Source organism: Arvicola amphibius, chromosome 8, assembly GCF_903992535.2.
Source record: "Arvicola amphibius chromosome 8, mArvAmp1.2, whole genome shotgun sequence".
In the NCBI taxonomy this organism is placed as follows: Eukaryota; Metazoa; Chordata; class Mammalia; order Rodentia; family Cricetidae; genus Arvicola; species Arvicola amphibius.
In genome coordinates this window covers 53,724,991-53,743,755 of record NC_052054.1, presented here as the reverse complement: position 1 = coordinate 53,743,755, position 18,765 = coordinate 53,724,991, and the positions used below count along the sequence as shown (strand labels likewise).

Here is an 18,765-nt window from a genome sequence, read left to right as displayed (position 1 = left end):
CACTCCTTTAATCCCAGCACTCCAGAGGCAGAGGCTGGTGGATCTCTGTGAGTTCAAGGCCAGCCTGGTCTACAAGAGCTAGTTCCAGGACAGGCTCCAAAGCTACAGAAAAACCTTATCTCAAAAAACAAACAACAACAAAAAAAGAAAGAAAGAAAGAAGGAAGGAAGGAAGGAAGGAAGGAAGGAAAGAAAGAAAAAAGAAAGAAAGAAAGAAAGAAAGAAAGAAAGAAAGAAAGAAAGAAAGAAAGAAAAGAATTGCCATTTCTCAAATTCATTGTTCAGCTGCCGTGCTGTATCTGAGTTGTGTGGGCCAGGTGAAGGGAAGTCAATTTATAAAACTATGGCATTGGTATTATATCGTAAATCATTTATCTTACAGATGAAATATATGTACACACACACACACACACCCATATATTAGGAACTCTTTGCAGATCCATTATAGATATGAATTTTGTCTTTTCAAAGTTCTGGGCTTCTGAATGCTCATTAGAATATTTGATGTCCTTCTTGAGTGTAAGTCATGAGAAATTCAAGTCACTTTACACATGCTCCTCGGTTGAGCATTATCCCGTGGTCTCTGATGTCTTACTTTTAGCTAACTACAGAAGAGCTGTTCAGAGGCAAAGGGAAGGTTATTCTCACTTGTGCCTGCTGAGTAGTAAACAGCATGTTTCTTAAAGTCCGCTGGCTTACTCCTAGCAGGCAAGAGTTTGTCACCTTTAAACCAGAGCTGAATCCAGCCTGCAGGTGTTCAGTGCTTTTGAAGGAGTAGAATTAATTAGGAGCTTCTGGTGGAGACTGGTGTGACTCCTCCTGTGTCTGCTAGGGTTCCTGTCACAAAGCAGACTCTCTTCTGAAGGACGCCGCTCCTTCCTCCTCTCTCTCTCTCTCTCTCTCTCTCTCTCTCTCTCTCTCTCTCTCTCTCTCTCTCTCTCTCTCTCTCTCTCTCTCTCTCTCTGCAGGAGGACACCCAGTGAGGAGAGGGACCAGCAGGGCTATGGAGTCCTGGAGAGGAGGCCAGGGCTCTCTCCGAGCAGATCCTGTCTGTGTGTTTCTTTACTAGGCTCTTTAGTTCAGGACACTTGGTATCAGAAACAGGCCACTTAGAATCCCAAACCCCATAAAATCTTTTTAACACGTGGTGGGGTGATGGGAAAAAGGTGGTCAGGACTTAGTATTGAAAAATGAAAATAATACCAGCATAACTCACTTGTATTTGACAAAAGCTTGGATTGCATAACAGCCATGAACTAAACTCTCAGAATCAACAATCACAACATTTCCATTTTATTTTTGGCATATCTGCCTTGTCAGAATTCTAGAACAATGAACCATTATATCCTTCACTTTGTGACGTGGTTGTCCAGTTGCAGGGGAGGCCCTTCCTATAAAACGTTGCAGGAGTTCATGTATTTCCAGGTCCTTTTAATGCACAAACATTCCAGGTGTTTTTGTTTGGTGTTTCTGTGGTATCAGTACCCCATCAGGTTTTTCCTTCCTCGGGTCAGATAGACCCTTGGTTTGCCAGTTGCATGCGTGGGTAGGTTTGCCTTTATTTGTGGTAACTGAAATATCTTCTGCATTGGACAGGCCCCGAATGACTGACAAGACGTTGGCGTGAGGGCTGTGGTTAGTTCCCCCGTGTTAAACTCCCTGTGAAGGACGGCTGAGGAAGGGCTAAATTTTTAAGTGGTCAGCTCCTTGCTACTATTTTCCTATTATGGTGATTTTGCATTTCTTTGCAGCCTTATAATTGTGGCAATTCAGAGTCTGAATAGTTCCATGAAGAGGATCCTTGAAATCATTCAACTTCAGATTTAGCCTAAAACTCTTAATTAGTTATAATGATTTTATGAGCCAGACTACATAGCTGCCAGAAGATGTTCAGTAAAGATAAAAACAGCACATCCAACCCAGGTATTTGAGTAAGCATCTGGGTGGATGGGTCCAGATCTGGATTACGTAAGCGTAAGCGAGTTTCTGGAAGGCCTGAGACCCACTCCACTGCTGCTGCTGACGTCATCTAGAAAAAAAATCATCCTGCAAGGAGCAAATGGGTTGACACTCGGTAATGATTAGTTTTGAGCCACAGGGGAAATAGCATTTTTATAGACTTTTAAGTGGGTGGCGACTCATCTTATCAGTGTGTTAGTTCATAAGGTAAAGAAGGTTTTAACTTGAAGGCCTTGACATATTCCGTGGGTAAAGCAGACAGGCCCAAGCCGGTCCACCTCTGCATTCTTCTCTCTCCCCAGCATAGCTTCCCATGTGGGATCCTGTCTAGTTTCTGGTTGTCTGCAGTACTCCCTCTCTCCACAAGTCTGATTCAGCTCTGTCTTCCTCAGAGAGCCAGTCTAAACTAGGAGAGCCCTGGGCACCCGTGTAAAGATAGTAGCTGACAGAGTCACCAGAAGGAATCTTCCTAGGCATTCTTCATGTATGAGAAAGGTAGTGGCATCATTCTCCCATTTCAGAGGTGGAGAAAAGGAGGCACGGAGATGCTAATTAACTTTCCTCTGGTCATACAGCTAGTAGAGGGCAAAAGGAGCACTTGAACTTCTGGCTGGCTCGGGAGCGAGATGCTGTATTCCTTATCTCTACATCACATTGGGAATGTCTGGGCAGGTTCTGGGAAAGCAGATATCCAGTCCCGAGAGGCCCTTTATATTAATACTGCGGCTTGCTGTCCCTGCTATGACATGGAAAATGGTGGGAAATGCCTTCTTAGAGGACTGTGGAGAATGGCCATTCCCTTCCTGTCAGAGCTGCCCCAAAGAAAAATGAAGCCAAATATGGTACGCTTTCTGGATCCAGAGGTAGTTTTTATGCCAGTTTGCATGGGATAGTCATAGAGCTGCAAGTCCCCAGGAGTCCTAAACCCCCCCTCTCTGTCTCTCTCTGTCTCTCTGTCTCTGTCTCTGTCTCTCTCTCTCTCTCTCTCTCTCTCTCTCTCTCTCTCTCCCCACCCCCGGATCTGCAAACACTAGGGCTCTGCTCTTCTTACTGGGGTGAGAGTTCTAGTAGCGGTGCTTCTAGAAGTGACAGGCAAAACCCACTGGATTAAGACAGCGGCACCAACCCTGTTGTGTCCCCCATGGCTGGATGCTCAGAGAGACAGCAGCAAAACCAAACGGAGACAGCTCCGTCAAAGCTGAGTCTCCACAGGGCAGTAAAAATGATTAATTTCGTTAAGTTTCAACTTTGAGAACTTGTACTCTTAATATTTTTTGGAGAGGAAATGGGAAGTAGCCTTTATGAGGTACTCCCACATACCAAATATCATGACTGCCCTGAGGGAAAGCTCCCCTCCCCCCAAAACTTACCAATTTTTACATAAAAGACTGAGTGACAGGCTGTGGTTATTCAACTTGGCAGACATTTCCTCACAGTGTTTAACAGACATTTCTTGGAAATGAGTGAAGACTGTCATTCCAAGTAAAACAATGAGCAGTATCTGTTACCAGTGAAGCAGTGTGAGCCAGCAAGCATTATCTATTACCAATGATGCAGTGTGAGAAAGCGAGCAGTATCTGTTACCTGTGATGCAGTGTGAGCCATAGCTGTTGCCAGGGATGCAGTGTGAGCCATAGCTGTTACCAGTGATGCAGTGTGAGCCAGCGAGTAGAAGTTACAGTTTCAGCACTTGCCTCTGCCATCAGGATACCAACAGCTTCCCAGTCTTTGAACACTTCTTTTCTGATGAGACTGATGATGATGTCAACAAATACAGGAGTTTGGGGAGGAGGATGAAGAGGGAGAGGGAGGGGAAGCAGGGTTAGAACAGTGACTCACTCTGGGATTTGGCTGGCCTTGACCTCCTTGTCCTGTTCAGCCTTCCTAGGTCTGAGGTCACAGGTGTTTGCTCCATGTCTAGCTAGATGTTTTGGTAATTATATAATTAAACAGTTCAACATTTAGGTCTAGTTTATTGAGACATTTCCCAATAACCAATATATACTGTTATAAAATCATATATAACAGAAGAAAATGCAGAAAAACTAATAAAAAATAAAAATTCAAAAGTATAAGCTGGGTATGGTGTCATGTACCTGCAATCCCAGCATTTGGGAGGCTGTATCAGGAGGATTGGGAGTTTGAGGCCAGCTTGAGCTACATAGCAGACTCTTTGTCAAAGAGCGGTGCGGGGGGGGGGGGGGGGGGGGGGGGGGGGGGGGGGGGGGGGGGGGAAGGGGGGGCGCAGGGTGAACATAATAGCTCAGCAGGTAGCCACTAGCCATGTGACCTGATTCGATTTCATAGATCCACATGGCAGAAAGAGAGAACCAGCTCCAGCAAGTTGCCCTCTGACCTCCACACGTATGTGTGACACATATAAGGAAATACAATTTTAAAAATACATACACATACAAGCATGCACATGCACACATTTGTGCACACACCAACACAGTTTCAGATTCTACTGTACAGCTAACATTTTAAAAACTACCTCTTGTCAACCTCTTTAAAAACTTTAAATAGATTTAGATGTTAGATCAGTTTAGGTTTATAGCAAAAATGAGAGGAAGCTATGCGTGATGGCGCATACCTGTCATCTCATCAGTTCGGAGGCTGCGGATGGTCGCTGTGAGTTTGAGGAGCGCTTAGAATACACAGTGAGTTCTAGGTCAGCCTGTGCTGCAGTGAGAGATTGTCTCAGAAAGCTGAAAACGACAAGGAAAGGAAGGAAGGAAAGAAGAAGAAGAAAGACAAAAGGAAACACCTTTTGAGTGTTGTAAACACCTGAGTTACTTCCTGGGCCAAGGCCACATGATAGGCCGCGAGGAATGAAGTCAGGCTAGGTTGGAGGAGCCACAGAACAATTTTATTGAGAGCAATCGACATTTTAAACCCTTTTCAGAAACAGAACACATTGGCTATTGCCAGGATCAATACAGTTGTAGCTGCCAGGATACGATGAACTTTGCAAGTCACACAGGGTACACAAGATTAATGTCAAAGACCAATTGTCCTGTCAAGTTTCCAGGCTTCCGTGACTACTAAGGGAACATACAGAGAAACACAAAGCTGCCAGGGTGCTTCACTGCCTGGAGGAGTGCATCGGTCTCTTAGGAACTGGAAGGTACGCTCTGCCCAGGAGCCATGGACTCTAACCTGAAAAACCCTTGAGGCAAGCTAGGCCAGCCAACTCTGTGGTTCCCTGCAGAGATCATAGTCCAGAGTGTTTACCTCTGCTCCCAAATCTAGTTTATTTTATTGTTAACACCCTCTGTTATTATGTTTGTTACATTTAATGAACAAATACCACATATATTTTCTTATATTACTATTTTGCCAGTAATGTAGATTGAACTCCTGAGCTCGGGTACAGTGTTATTAAGTTTCTACTTAATCTGCATTTCCTTATTTTGGCCTAATGTCCCTTCTCTGTCCTAGGATGCCATTGGCTTCTGAGGTTATCATCTCCTTAGTTCCTAATCGGCACAGTTCCTGAGACTTTTGACAACCTTGACAGTTTTGAGGTGCGCTAGGCAGGCATTTGATGACAGAGTGACGTTTTTTTTCTTGTGAAGCTTCCTGTGAGCCTTCATCACGCTTGCCCTCAGTAGTGCTGGTCAGACTCTCCACACGAAGGTTGTCCCTTCTTCCAATCCAGTTCCCTCTTTGGAAGGAACTTTCTGTTGTCTTTATAGCATCAAAGAATAATCCTATAATTATCTGGAAAGACTATTAAAATACCTTTCCAACCACTGATCCATATAACACAATATAACTAGGTTGTTGTTGTTGTTATGGGTATGATGTAATGGTTTCTATAATGGTGGATTCCAATAGATTTAAATTTTTCTCAGTTTTAATAGCAAAGGTTAGGAGAGAGAACCCATGCCAAGCAAAGCTCCTGAGGCTCCTTGATTATTCTTAAGAGAACAGAGGCCCTGGACAGCAGCACTGGAAGCTACTCGCATCACCGTAAGCCCTTCTGACCCAAAAAGGAAAGAATCATTTCCAGAGAAAGCAAGCCAAAGCTGAATTACAAAGGCTTAATGAGTTAACTGCCTATTCCTGTGTTTTCCTTTTGAGAAAGGTAATTTTTACACCTGCAGAAAATTGGTTCTTCAACCAATAACTGCGTTCACAGGTAACTGTTTGCAGGGGCACCTCATTATTTGTGGTTTAAAAATGACGGGTAGCCAGGTGTGTTTGCAGAATCTCTGGGCAGAGGATTCATCAAGAAAATGCATCGGTCGCTGCATATGCATGGCTCTGGGTATTCTCTGGTACCTTCCTCTTCCCTGCTTCCTTGCGCTTCCTAGCTTGCCCTTAGTGCTCAGGGAATGGATGTCTGTCAGAATCAGATTCCTGTACTGGCCTTCATCTGCCTGTTAGTCTCAATCAAATCATATTAGTTTATATATTGTTAAATTGCAAGCCTTACCAGATAGGATCTTCTAGAGAATTCTTGAATGAACCCTCCTTTTCCACTGCCTGCTTTATTTGGTTCTATTCCTAATGAAACCACTGGCTGGGAGCGCCTGGTATGTGCCTGTCCTGGCACACTGTCAGGAAGTGCTGCAGGATGAATAGCTTTTTATCTGCGTTATTTAGCCAAAGCTTCAGGCTGGTAGTCTTTGCTGCTCCAGTGGTAATTAGCATCAGGATGAAGGCATTAATCAGCAGGCCGAGGCAGCCCAGGAACCTTGGTGCCACTCTCTCGTCCCAGCAGCAAGACCATCCTTGAAGTTTCTTACCTATGCTGACTCCTGACAAAGCCATGCTCTCAATAAGGCAGCTAGCCAACCTTCCTAAAGCAGAAGCACAGGTCAGCCTGAAGTGACATCCCCAAGACCTTCATGGAAAACTGGCCTGCTTCTTGTCGGAATAGGAATCCAGTGTCATGTGTTTGCTCTGGCTTTCCTGCCATAATCTTGGTCGACTCTCCGAAGAGTCACAGTCGTGGTATTAGAAGGCACCGAGTCTGTCTCTCCCACTTGTTGGCCAGTGCGCATCTCTGTAACCATGACCTTTGTTGGTCTTGCAGCGACACTATGGGGATGCACTTTAGCCCAAGAAAGGGATGGATAGCATACTTAGTTAGGTATAAGTATCACCATGTGGGGCCTTAGAATAATAAATTCCCATAAGTGCCCTAGACCACAGTTTGATTGGATTTTTTGTTTGTTTTGGTTTTTTGAGACAGGATTTCTCTGTAGCTTTAGAGCCTATCCTGGAACATGCTCTGTAGACCAGGCTGACCTCGAACTCACAGAGATTTGCCTGCCTCTGCTTCCTGAGTGCTGGGCTTAAAGGCGTGTGCCACCACCACCTGGCCACAGTTTGATTTAAAAAGGCCAAATGCATACAAACAACTTGGTACCTCAGGGTATTTATTATTTTGAGATTTGGGGTCTAAAGGAGAAAATAGGTTTTCACTAATCGTTGACTGATTTATGTCTTCCAAGAAAATCTCTATATACATTAAGTTACAGGTGTTGACACTTCCTATGTGTTTTACTAATTTAAAAGGAAAAGCCAGGGGGTGGGGGGGGGGGACTTTTAGAGATGTAATCATGAAGGAGAAGCTAGGTTGGAAAGCTGGGGGAGGGGGGAAGACTTTTAGAGATGTAATCATGAAGGAGAAGCTAGGTTGGAAATGTGAAAGCTTGCAGACATAGAGTCCTGGTGGCCATGTCCATGGTGAAAGGGGACACGGGGAGGAATCACTGGCCTGAGATGCATGTCTCTGGTCTCTCTATGGAGCATTTCTGTTGGGGGACAAGTCCTTAGGCAGGACTCTGCTTCCAAACTTGATCCAGAATGGAACCTTTGTGGTTGCTGTTTATGGATACAGACACCTTTTTAAAAATCTCTTTTCTTTTATGTGTATGAGTGTTTTGCCTGGGTGTATGGATGTGCACCATGCACACGCCTGGTGCCCTGGAGGCCAGGAGAGGGTGTCAGGTCTCCTGGAACTGGAGTTACTGATGGTTGTAAGCCATGTGTGAAACCAACCCAGGTCCTCTGCAAGAGCAGCCAGTGCTCTAAGCCACAGAGCCATCTCTCCAGGCAGGCTGGAGGCTGTAAACTCTGCAAGCCATGGACTTCTCACACTCAGCTGCCTAGTGCTTCTTTGAGGGAAAACGAAAGCTAGTGGAGTACTTAATGTTGTGCTATGTGTGACCGGTTTAAAAGCTTGTCCAGGCCCTGTATGGTGAAGGCCCAGGGATTCCTAGTGGGTCTCAGGGGAGAAGGTGGAGTCCAAGACTAGCATACTTTCAAGATGGTCCATGTCTCAGGGACAACATTATTCTGTGGATCAAATCTAGTAGCAGATGTTAGTCTTCGTAGTTGATTAATTTTTAAATTTTTATCATTGAAAAATGTTTGTTTCTTACAATAGAGAATAAGATTTGAGGTACTTTTTCCATACTTTAGATCAGTTCACTGAAAATCATTTAGCATTTGGCATATTGTCCAATTAGAATATTAAGTAAGGTACTTTATTACTTTGAAATACACGTTACAGAAAAAGTTTAGAAATTGTTAAAATATATTGTTTTGTCCCCTAAAATAATAGTGAAATGTTGAACCAAATTTGAGGGGAAAATCCTGTAACTATATAGTATCTTAGGAATTATAAGATTGTAACATTTCAGGGCCAGATGTCACTTATGTCTCAATGTTAATCAGGACATCTATCTAGGGGCTGGAAGATGCCTTGACTGCTGAGGCTCTTTCCTCTCCTACAGAGGACCTGAGTTGGGTTCCTGGCACCCAAATGCCACCTCACAGCCATCTGTGCCTCCAGTCCTGGGGGAGCTGATATCCTTCTCTGGCTGTGGGCGCCGGGCACACACACCATACACATGTGCAGAAAGAAACACCGATGCCCATAAAATGAAAGTAAGTATGTTTTAAAAAGGAAGTATGTCTGGGGCCAGTGAGATGGCTTAGCAACCCTGGCTTCTTTGAAACCCATGGAGGAAGGAGAGCATCAACTCCTGAATGACCTCCACACGCTTGCCATAGTATGTCCACACTCCAGCACGTGTGTGCCCACACTCAAACATACATCATACACACACAACAGCAATAATTAAATAGTTGCTTTCTGAAAAGCACTATGTCTAAGATTTCCACCTCAAGATTATTATATTAACTCAAGGGTCAGCAACTTTTTCCTTAGCACTTTCAAACCTGTGTGATTTTCTTATGAGAAATATAAAAATAAATATCAGGAAGTTCTGTCAGGGCCAGTGGGGGCTCAGTGGTAAAGACACTTCTGCTAAGTCCCGCTGGCCTGAGTCCAGTTTCTGGGACCCACAGCTGGGAGGACAGAACTGACTTTCCCAGAGTGGAGTCATCACCTCCTCTGGCTCTGACCATCTTTCTGCCTCCCCTTCCTTATACATCCCTGAGCCCAAGAGTTTTAGGAAGCTTTGTGCAGCTGTGCAGTCCCCAGAGGACTGCAGCTTTCACCAGTGTGCCCCAGGAGTTCAAGGAACGGGACTTCCCCCTGGGATGGTCTCTCTTTCAGGAAGATGGGCTACAGCACTCAGCATGCTCGATACTGTTTATGCCAACAGAAGACTCCTGCCCTTCTTCTAGTGCATGACTCTTCTATAACCACTAGCAAGTGTCTGCCGAGTGTGTAGTGGAAGGCTGGCTCAGGTCTAGGCATAGTAAGGGGGTGGGTACCAGATGAAGAAGAGTCAGTCTCCACCCTTACTGTCTTAGTTCAAAAGAGAAACTGTGATGGGCACAGAAGTCAGTGGACTGAGCAGATTATCAGTACCGCAGGTTATGTAGGAGCAGAATACTGGGGGCGATGAGGACCAGCCTTGAGAGCTCAGAGTCAGAGATTCTGATGGTGCTGGGTGGGTAGGAGTCCAAGGCTGTGTGTTGTGGTGGAGAGCAGAGCTCTAAATGACAGAGCTGATTCAGGGGACTCTAGAGCCGGGAGGGTTGCTATACTTCCATGTGATAGAACAGACTAGCCCACTTGTTAATCACGTCTGTAAATTCTGAACAAAAATCTTAAGAACAACTGGTCTAATGGCATAACCACTCAAAAGCACAGAGAAATCGAGGTATAGTCAACTTTTGGAAGAAAGGACTGGTTGTAGTGAGTTTATTTTTTATAGGTTGGCTTGTTTGCTTTTTGCCTGAAGGAAGATTATAGTTTATCTTATAGTTATCAAAAATTCAATAGAATCCAACCAGGCTTTTGGCCTGAGGAGTCATAATAGAGCAAGCGAGTGACCACAGCAGCCAAAAACCTACAAAAGGAGAAAACAATCAAAAGGAACAGATTATAGACAATGCTCGAATCTCAGGATAGCCTGTGAGCTGTGTGGGCATAGCAAAGAAAAAAGCAAATGCTTGGGCAGAAGTGTCAGTGTTGTGTTTCATGGAAGACAGCTTGTGGTCTGAGACTCCCTTAGTTAATTATCTGCTAAAGTGTGAACACTGAAATAAATCAGTTTGTCTACTAATCCAAGTCTGCCCATGCCAGATGACCCCAAATCCCTACGTAATGTATAGGCCCGCGCCAGAAAGTGACTCATTTCCAAGAGAAAAGTTAACCAGCAGAGACTCACCCTGAGATGATACAGATGTGGGGATCACGGGCGAAGTTTTAAAATTACACGCACTTATTAATGGGGAGGGCGTGGCTGCATGGCATGATGTGTGTAGAGATCAGAAGACAATGGAGTGAGCCCTCTCTTTCCTCCCAGAAACTGCACTCTGGTTGTTAGCTTTGGTGGTAGGTGCCCTTACCCTTAAGCCATCTCACCAGCCCCAAAGTTTTCAAAGTAGCTTGAGGCAAGCAGATTTTTGTGAGTTCAAAACCAGGCTTGTCTCCATAGCAGGTATTTTAGCCTAACTAGAGTAATCCTAAAAAAAAGTGTGTGTGTGTGTGGGGGGGGACAACCTTTATTTGTATGTTCAAAGGGAAAAGGGAAAATTAACTAGTAGTAATTAGTTTAAAAAAAAACAGAAACTCTTAGAAGAGAAGTTGAAAATATGAAAAAGAAACAAATGAAAATTCTAAAGTTAAAAATTCTAGAACCTGGCACTAGAGAGACAGCAGCTCAGCAGTTAAGAGCAAGCACGGCTCTCACTTAGGACCCAAGTTTGGTTCCCAGCACCCACATCAGGCAGCTCACAGCCACCTGATTGCAGCTTCAGGGGGTCTGGCTTACAAGGGCAATTGCACTCACGTGCACATACTCCAAACCCCACTCCCACTCTTGCTCAAACATATAATTAAAAATAAACGGCCGTGCTCAGGCTCAGAAGGTAAAGTTTCTTGCCATGCAAGATAAGAGTTCAGATTCTGATTCTGTTACCTGCACAAGAACTCGTGGATGTGGCAGCTGCCTGTTACCTGCATAAGAGCTAGTGGGTATGCAGCTGCCTGTTACCTGCATAAGAGCTAGTAGATATGGCAGCTACCTGTTACCTGCATAAGAGCTAGTGGGTATGCAGCTACCTGTAATTCTTGCACTGAGGAGGTGGAGACATGGGATCCCTGGGACAAGCTAGCTATCCAGAAAAGCTGAGCCAAAGAGCTCCAGGCACATCAAGAGACTCCTACCTCGGTAAATAAAGTAGCAAGCAATTGAAGAAGACACCCAGCATCAACATCTGATGTACATGTACACATGTGTGTGCACTCCCACAGATGTGTGCTCACACAGATCTGCGTGCACATGCACACACACATACCACACACACACACACACACACAATTATAGTCCTAAAACTTTAGAAAATATATGCTTAATACGAGGTTTAAAATACCATGAAAATTACTAATAGGTCAGCATGGTGACATTGGCCGCTTTCTCAACAGGCATGAAGCAAAGGTAGAAGGATCCTATGGTCTACACAGTGATTTGTAGTCAACATGGTGAGTTACACAAGTCAGCCAGGGCTATCACTACCTCTCTAGACTCTGTCTCAAAAACAAAACAACAGCAAAATGAAAAAAAAAACCAAATTATGTAGTCTTGAAAACTGGAAGAGATAGGGCGATAGCTCAGGAAAGCGCTTGCCGTGCAAGCACACAAAGGTGAGTTTGATCCTAAGAACTCATGTGAAAAAGCCAGGCTTGGCGGCATGTGACTATGGTCCCAGCAGGAAGCAGTGACAGGCAGACCTCCGGAGCTTGCTGCCTGTTCAGTCCAGGACCCCAGCCATGGAGTGGTGCTGGCCACATCCTGGGTGGTTTTCTCATGCCTGTTAACTTAATCTAGAAAATCCCTGCAAAATGAGAACTGTGGAGGCAAAGCAGCAACCTACAAGTTAGCATTTCTGAGTCATCTCTCTCCATCCAGAAAAGCTTTTAAGTGTTAAGATGGGATTGCTAAGGCTGTTCAGGGTTTTCTTGAATATTTTCATAAAATTTGGGTTGCAGATAATTCAAGGTTGTCTTCTTGGCAAGAGGATGGAGTGGATAGTTCTATCCACAGTGTTATTCATGGTTTGAAGGGTCCGCCCTTTGTGTTCTTAGCGGCATGGAGAGGCATTCAGCCTTGCTCAGATGAATCGGCGTCTTTACCCAGGATTCTCGTGATGTAGAAAACAGAATGGGAGGAAGAATAATAACTCTAGATGTCCACTTCATTTCCAGTCTGATTGCACTTTTCAAATAGCTAAGGCTAAGAGGATTCAGTTTGTCCCCAGTGGGCCCTCTCAAAGCAAGCTAAACAAACAACAACAGCAAAACCCAAACCCTCTAGCCAACAAACAAAATTCAAGTAACTGAACCTCTGCACGTACATGACTTTGCCATGCTCAGACATTAGCATCCTGGAATTTAAAATAAGGTCTTCGTTCTCTAAAGCCTTTTCCCTGCCTTACACACACACACACACACACACACACACACACACACACACACACACACACACACACTGTTAAATGTCACTGATCTTGCCACTAAGCCTGATTCCCAAAAAGGAGCCACAGTGGCTCACCTCACCGTTCAAATACATTGTGCAAACCCACTGCCAGTGGGGCCAAACCTGAGCTCGCATCCTGTGAGTAGTCTTCCAATTTTCTGAAAAGATCCCAAAGCCAGGCGCATTTACCACGCTCGCCTTCATGTCACAGACACAGTAAATGCTGCCCTCTGCTGAGAGATGAGCAGGAGGCTCCGTTATGTAAATGGCTAAGTGCAGGAACTGACTTGTCATTTGAGCAGGGCCACGCCGGGTGCCGGTTTCTTCACCCCCATCCTACAGATGTCTAGCTAACTCACTGCATTTAAAAATAGAACGGGGGGGGGGGATGGGAACGCTTCACTGTTGGTGCCTCACGTTTATCTTCCACTCTAGTCTCGCCAGTCAGACATCGTCGTCCTCTGTGTGAGACACTCATAAAATGGCTCACCAGCTAATAAAATATCTTTCTAAGTGGAAAGGGGAAGGGTTGGTATAGCGTTGTTTTAATAAATGCGTTTGTGGAATAATTCTAGCACCACTCGGGCTGTTCTTCTTCTCGCCAGTAATCTTTTTCAGTCTCTGCTCAGTTGCTAAGATCCAGGTTCATATTTTCCAGAAAACTAGATGCTTCTGAGGCCATGATGGTTCCTTATTGTTTTAAAGTGGCAACTCCATGCGTCTACAGCTGAGGATCATGTTAAGCCTCCTTTAGACCGGAGCCCTTAAGGAGATTAGACTGGAGATGTTGCTCAGTGGTAGAGAGCTGGCGAGCACGTGCGAGGCTGTGCCTGTGATCCCCAGCTCTGCCCAGCCCATCGCTGAAACTGAAACAGAACTGTGCTAACCAGAGACCTGGGGTGAAACCTGGAGGGGGGCATGTGTTTGTGTATGCCATGCCCCAGATCGATTCCTGTCACCACACCCTACTCTCTCCTGAAACCATCCAAACCCCACATACCAATGAAGTAACTAGAACAGTCACATACATATATGGTATGTCTTTGAAAAGAAAAAAAAAAGACTTATTATTTGTGTTCCTGGATGTGGGGAATGCAGATAAAAATGCAGAATGGAGTGCACTGGTCAACACATTTAACTTACTCCCATTTTCTAGACCCTTGTTTGCCAAAGGTGTTGGCCTGAAGAACAAGGGAGCCATGAGGATCAGAATCTAGTCATCTAAAGTGTGCTGGTGGCTTCTGATACAATGAAAGAAAACATCTCAGCTCACAAACATCGAGACTGAGAGAGTTAGCAGGAGTGTTGGGAACTGCACTCGCCATGGGGGTGTCTTCCAGGGCTTGCTTAGCCAGCATCTCTGGAGGCCCCTTACAGCCTTGTCTTTCATGGACTCCAGGCTGCCTTCTCAGTGTACCTCACACTCTAGCTGAAAACTCAAGCTTCGTAAACACCAGGCGGCCACTCTCCCTCTCGAAGTTTGAGTGCCCGAGCGACTGTCTGGGAGCCACACCAACCCATTCACTATCCTGTCGTATGGATGAACCCAGCTTCTTATTTCCAAAGAGGGTGACTCTTGTCCCCCTCTAAATTTTTGGTGTATATGAAGCACCTGGATACCCCATCCTAGCAGCCAACTGTTGCAGGAACTTAGTCTGATTTTCCTGATCCGAGGCTGTTCCTATAACTAACCCCATGCCTCTGCTTTTGCAGTTTTTCTGTATTATCCTGGATTGTACTGATGCTTATAGTCAGCGATAATTCCTAGTAATGGAGTCTAATGGTAACACTCTCCTTTTTCTTCATACTCCTTTTATTTCTGTGAGTATGCACGTGTGTGCAGGTGCCCATGGAGGCCAGAAGAGGGTGTCGGATCCTCTAGGGCTGGAGTTAGCGGCTGCCTGGGAGTCTCTTCATCCTAGCACTCACAGCTGAAATCCATTCCCCGGGAAGAGCAGTGTGTGCTCTACTGCCATGTCACCATACCTGCCCCTTCTCCCTGCTCTCCCGATGCTGTCCTAACCAGCGCTGCATCCTTTGCTCCCCTTCCACAGGCCTCTCTGCCCACCACTCCCTCCCCCTCAGCTAACCCGGAAGGACTCCCAGGACTAACTAAGCCCAGCACTGTCACACAGAGGCTCTCAGAGCTGGCTGGTGTGCCATGTGTCCTGAGGAGGTTGTCAGTCCCTGGTTCTCCAGAAATTAGGCTCCTGCAGAAATTGGAGAGTTCTTTTTTGCACAAGGCTAGTCCTAGTCCAGTGTGTGTGTGTGTGTGTGTGTGTGTGTGTGTGTGTGTGTGTGTGTGGCGGGAGGGGACTTCTAGCATATCACCTTCACTTTCTGTCTGGTCTTCAAACTTGCTCTTAAAATAGGACTCCCCAGAAGTGCTGTAGGAAACACTAATAGGGGATAGACTTGGGCAGACTTGCCTCTTGACCTTGAAATGACATCTGTCAAGGGGGATGAGTTTTCCTTGGCACTCCCAAGAACCCCTCTGGGTAGAATTCATGGGGTTGGTAGACTGTCCTCGCTTGGCGAAGTATTCCCCTCTGGTTCCTGGGCTTCCCACTCCTGAGAGATCTCAGACCGGACTCTTGGGGAAGCCCTTACTCTTCTAACACATTTCAGTGCTCTGCTTTCCCGTCACAGACGTGGGATCCGGCAGCTGTACGTTGTTTAACAGCAGCTCATGTGGTATTTGGGGCTTGTGTTGAGAAGGGCACACTCACCCTAACTCCCATCAAGCATTTGTTCCCGGGGGTACTTCAGGAACGAGGTACTGCCATTTCTGTGTAAACAAAGCAAGATGCCACACACACTTACTTAACGAGATGCTCTCAGGGTACCACTGCGAGGGGTTTCTACAGAAAAGGCTATATGGGTGACGAGTGACTCTTAGGACGGGGTAATCTAGACAGAGCTTGAAATGATAATCATCCTACTTGAGCTGAAATAATGGCGCGGAACGAGCTCACAGTGAGAAGGGGGAGAAAGAGCGCTGGCAGCCCCTCTGCTCACACTAAAGTGGCCGGGGCTTCCTGTAGGGCAGAGGGCAGCCCGAGTGGGGGGGGGGCAGTTCACACTGGCAACAGCGTGGAGAAAATCCTTACTCCTGGCCCCGGGGTCGAAACCCAGGCAGACAGCTGCGCGGTTTCTCACACAGGAGAAAGAAGGCAGCAAGCAAGCTCTTTATTCCTCAGTTTGTCAGAGAAACCGCTACGTGTAATGCAGCTGTACAGTCCCGGTAATTAAGGAAAACAAACGCTCTTTGCAAACTCATTATAGATTTAAAGTTCCTTAAGTTTCCCTCAGGTTTCCACAGAAACAAAGAGTTTGAAACAATAGTGGAGAATGCACACCATCGAATAAGTGGATTTTAATTGTTCCTGTCTAGAAAATTATCCAGATAACCAGCCGCATCAGAGACTATTAAACTTTTTAATTGCTCAGGTAGAAAGACGGAGAATGTCATCATTATCTATCAGAAGATTCCGCTGTAGATAATGCTACTTGAATAACATACTCAAGGATACTAGTAACTGAAGTGCCATTTACTGCTCAGAAGTAATCATGTGCTTTAATTATTCATAGGGCACAATGCATGAATTCACGGTACCAATTATGGTTTCAGAAAGTATCATATGCTGTGGCTTACTTACACAGGAGGATGGGCTAATGCAAAATAAAAGCATACGTATTTGCAATTGCCGCGGTGTCCTGTGTATGCGAGGTGGTTAAACGATATCGTGCTCAAAGGCCAATGTGCTTGACAGCATTGCTATAGGATTTAATATTATACTCATTCGAGTGGTAATTAAGCTTCAAGAAGTCATATATATGTATATTAAGACAGGGTCTCACTCAAAACAGGCTGGCCTCAAACCTACTGCTTATCGAAGGAAGGATGACCTTGAACCCCGGATCCTCTTGCCTCTACTGCCCGAATGCTGAGATTACTAATCTGTGCTGCCATGCTCATCTGGAATGAAGTCCTGTGGACACTGTTTGTGTTTACAACTTACACGTAATGCAAGACTTTGTTCCTTTGTTCCAGGGGCTGAAGCAGGGAAGACAGAACTGACCCTCCGAGCCCCCCGGTCCCATACAGTGATACAATAAGGCTGGCAATGGCAAACTTGAGATTGAGAACCTCTCAAGCTTTTCAGTGCAGTCACACACCACTGAATGTCAGGACGGGCTCTGAGACATGCTTAGTAAAGGAGTTTTGTCAAGTGAACCCCATAGAATGTGCTCACAAAAACATAGGTCCTCTGGGGGAATCTATTGTCCCCGAGCTATAAACCTGCACAGTATATCACCACTGAATACAAACCAAGATGGCTGAACCACGGCAGCAGGCATGTGTGTAAGACACTAAGATACAGGAATTTTTCAGTTGCTTTGTTCTTCAGACCCCTGTTGTATATGTGCTACTGTTATGGGTGTGTGTGTGTTGTATTTGCATGTGGACTGGATGTTTCACACACTGGCTTTACACCAGGGAACACGCAGCGGACTAAATAGCTGAAAGTGAAAGATAATGAAGATTTTTTTTTAAAAAAATTTGGAATTAGTAAAGATTTGGGCTAGTGAGATAGCTTAGCAGGTAAAGGCACGTGTGGAAGCCAGGAACCTGAGTCTGACCCCGTGAAATCACGGAAGGTGGGAGGAGGGAACCAACTCCACAGGTTGTCTTCTGACCTCCATATATAGACTCAAGACACACCACACGCACACACACACACATGCATAGACACATACACAATGCACGCACAGACATGTACGCACAGACACACAAGTGCACGCACAGACATACACACACGCACACACAGACACACGTGCACAGACATGCATACGCACACAGACACGCACACATGCCTGCACAGACATACACGCACACACACGCATGTGCACATGCACACGATGTTAAAATTATAAACAGGAATTAGTAAAGATATTTAGCATTGCTTAGCATTCTTCTGTTTTACTCTCTTTTGTTGTACTGTATTTTACTTTTTTCTCTTTTGTAAAATATATTTTTTAATGAAGCTCTTCAAACACAACTCTTAATCCATTAGCAGGCAGCAATTGACCCCTTTACACTGATGGCCTCCTTCCTACTTAAATATTTGGAGCAAAACAGACGTCTTAACACAATTATAAACTTGCTTTTTTCACTCAGCCTTTATCATGTGTACCATAAAATATGTTTTCCGGCCGCCGTCATTGTTGGCAACAGCTGTGTCAGTGCCTCCTTGTTACTAACCCCTCCCACGAGATGCCAAGGTTGCGTCTGCTTGCACAGCGTGAGTACCCAGAGCCTCTTGTAGGGTCTCTGTGCTGTTTTCTAGGAGTGTGGCAGCCGGGTCAAGTTTCCACCTTGTCAAGGGCTCTTCATTGAGTCTGACATGCTGTTTTCTGGACAACGTGAACAAGTGAACGCACTTACTCCTCAGTGGGGTGGGTGCCTGGTTACGTGCTTGCCTGCATGGAGCAGAAGTTTACTTTCTTTTGAAAGACTGATTTGTGAAAATGGTCTGCCAGTCTTGGCTGCTACGGACCTAGAGTGTGTGTTGACTCTGCTCACTTATCTATACCCCTTGCGCTTTCTGTAGGTTATTTTGTTCTGTGAATTGTTTATTCAAATCCTCCATCCGTGTTTCTGTTGGAGGGCTCTTAAAGGTTTGCTTGTATTCCAGTCATCTCTGATCTTCCCAGTGCCCTCCTAACGCCATTTTGTTCTCTCCTGAGACATTCTGATTTTACTCATCCATTCCAAGTCGTCCTGCATGCTGTCGCAATGCTGCATAGCTTGCTAACTTTTCCCACTTGACTCCCATGTGTAATGAATCATAAACTTTATTTCTGGGAAAAATTTATACGATGGTATAAAA

The 18,765-nt window shown here is 45.3% G+C and overlaps 1 protein-coding gene across 3 annotated transcripts in view; it reads left to right on the top strand.

Moving 5' to 3' along the window:
- The window catches only part of Afg1l (AFG1 like ATPase), a 147,211-nt gene that overhangs the window by 118,023 nt on the left and 10,423 nt on the right, over positions 1-18,765 (top strand). The window lies entirely within an intron of this gene.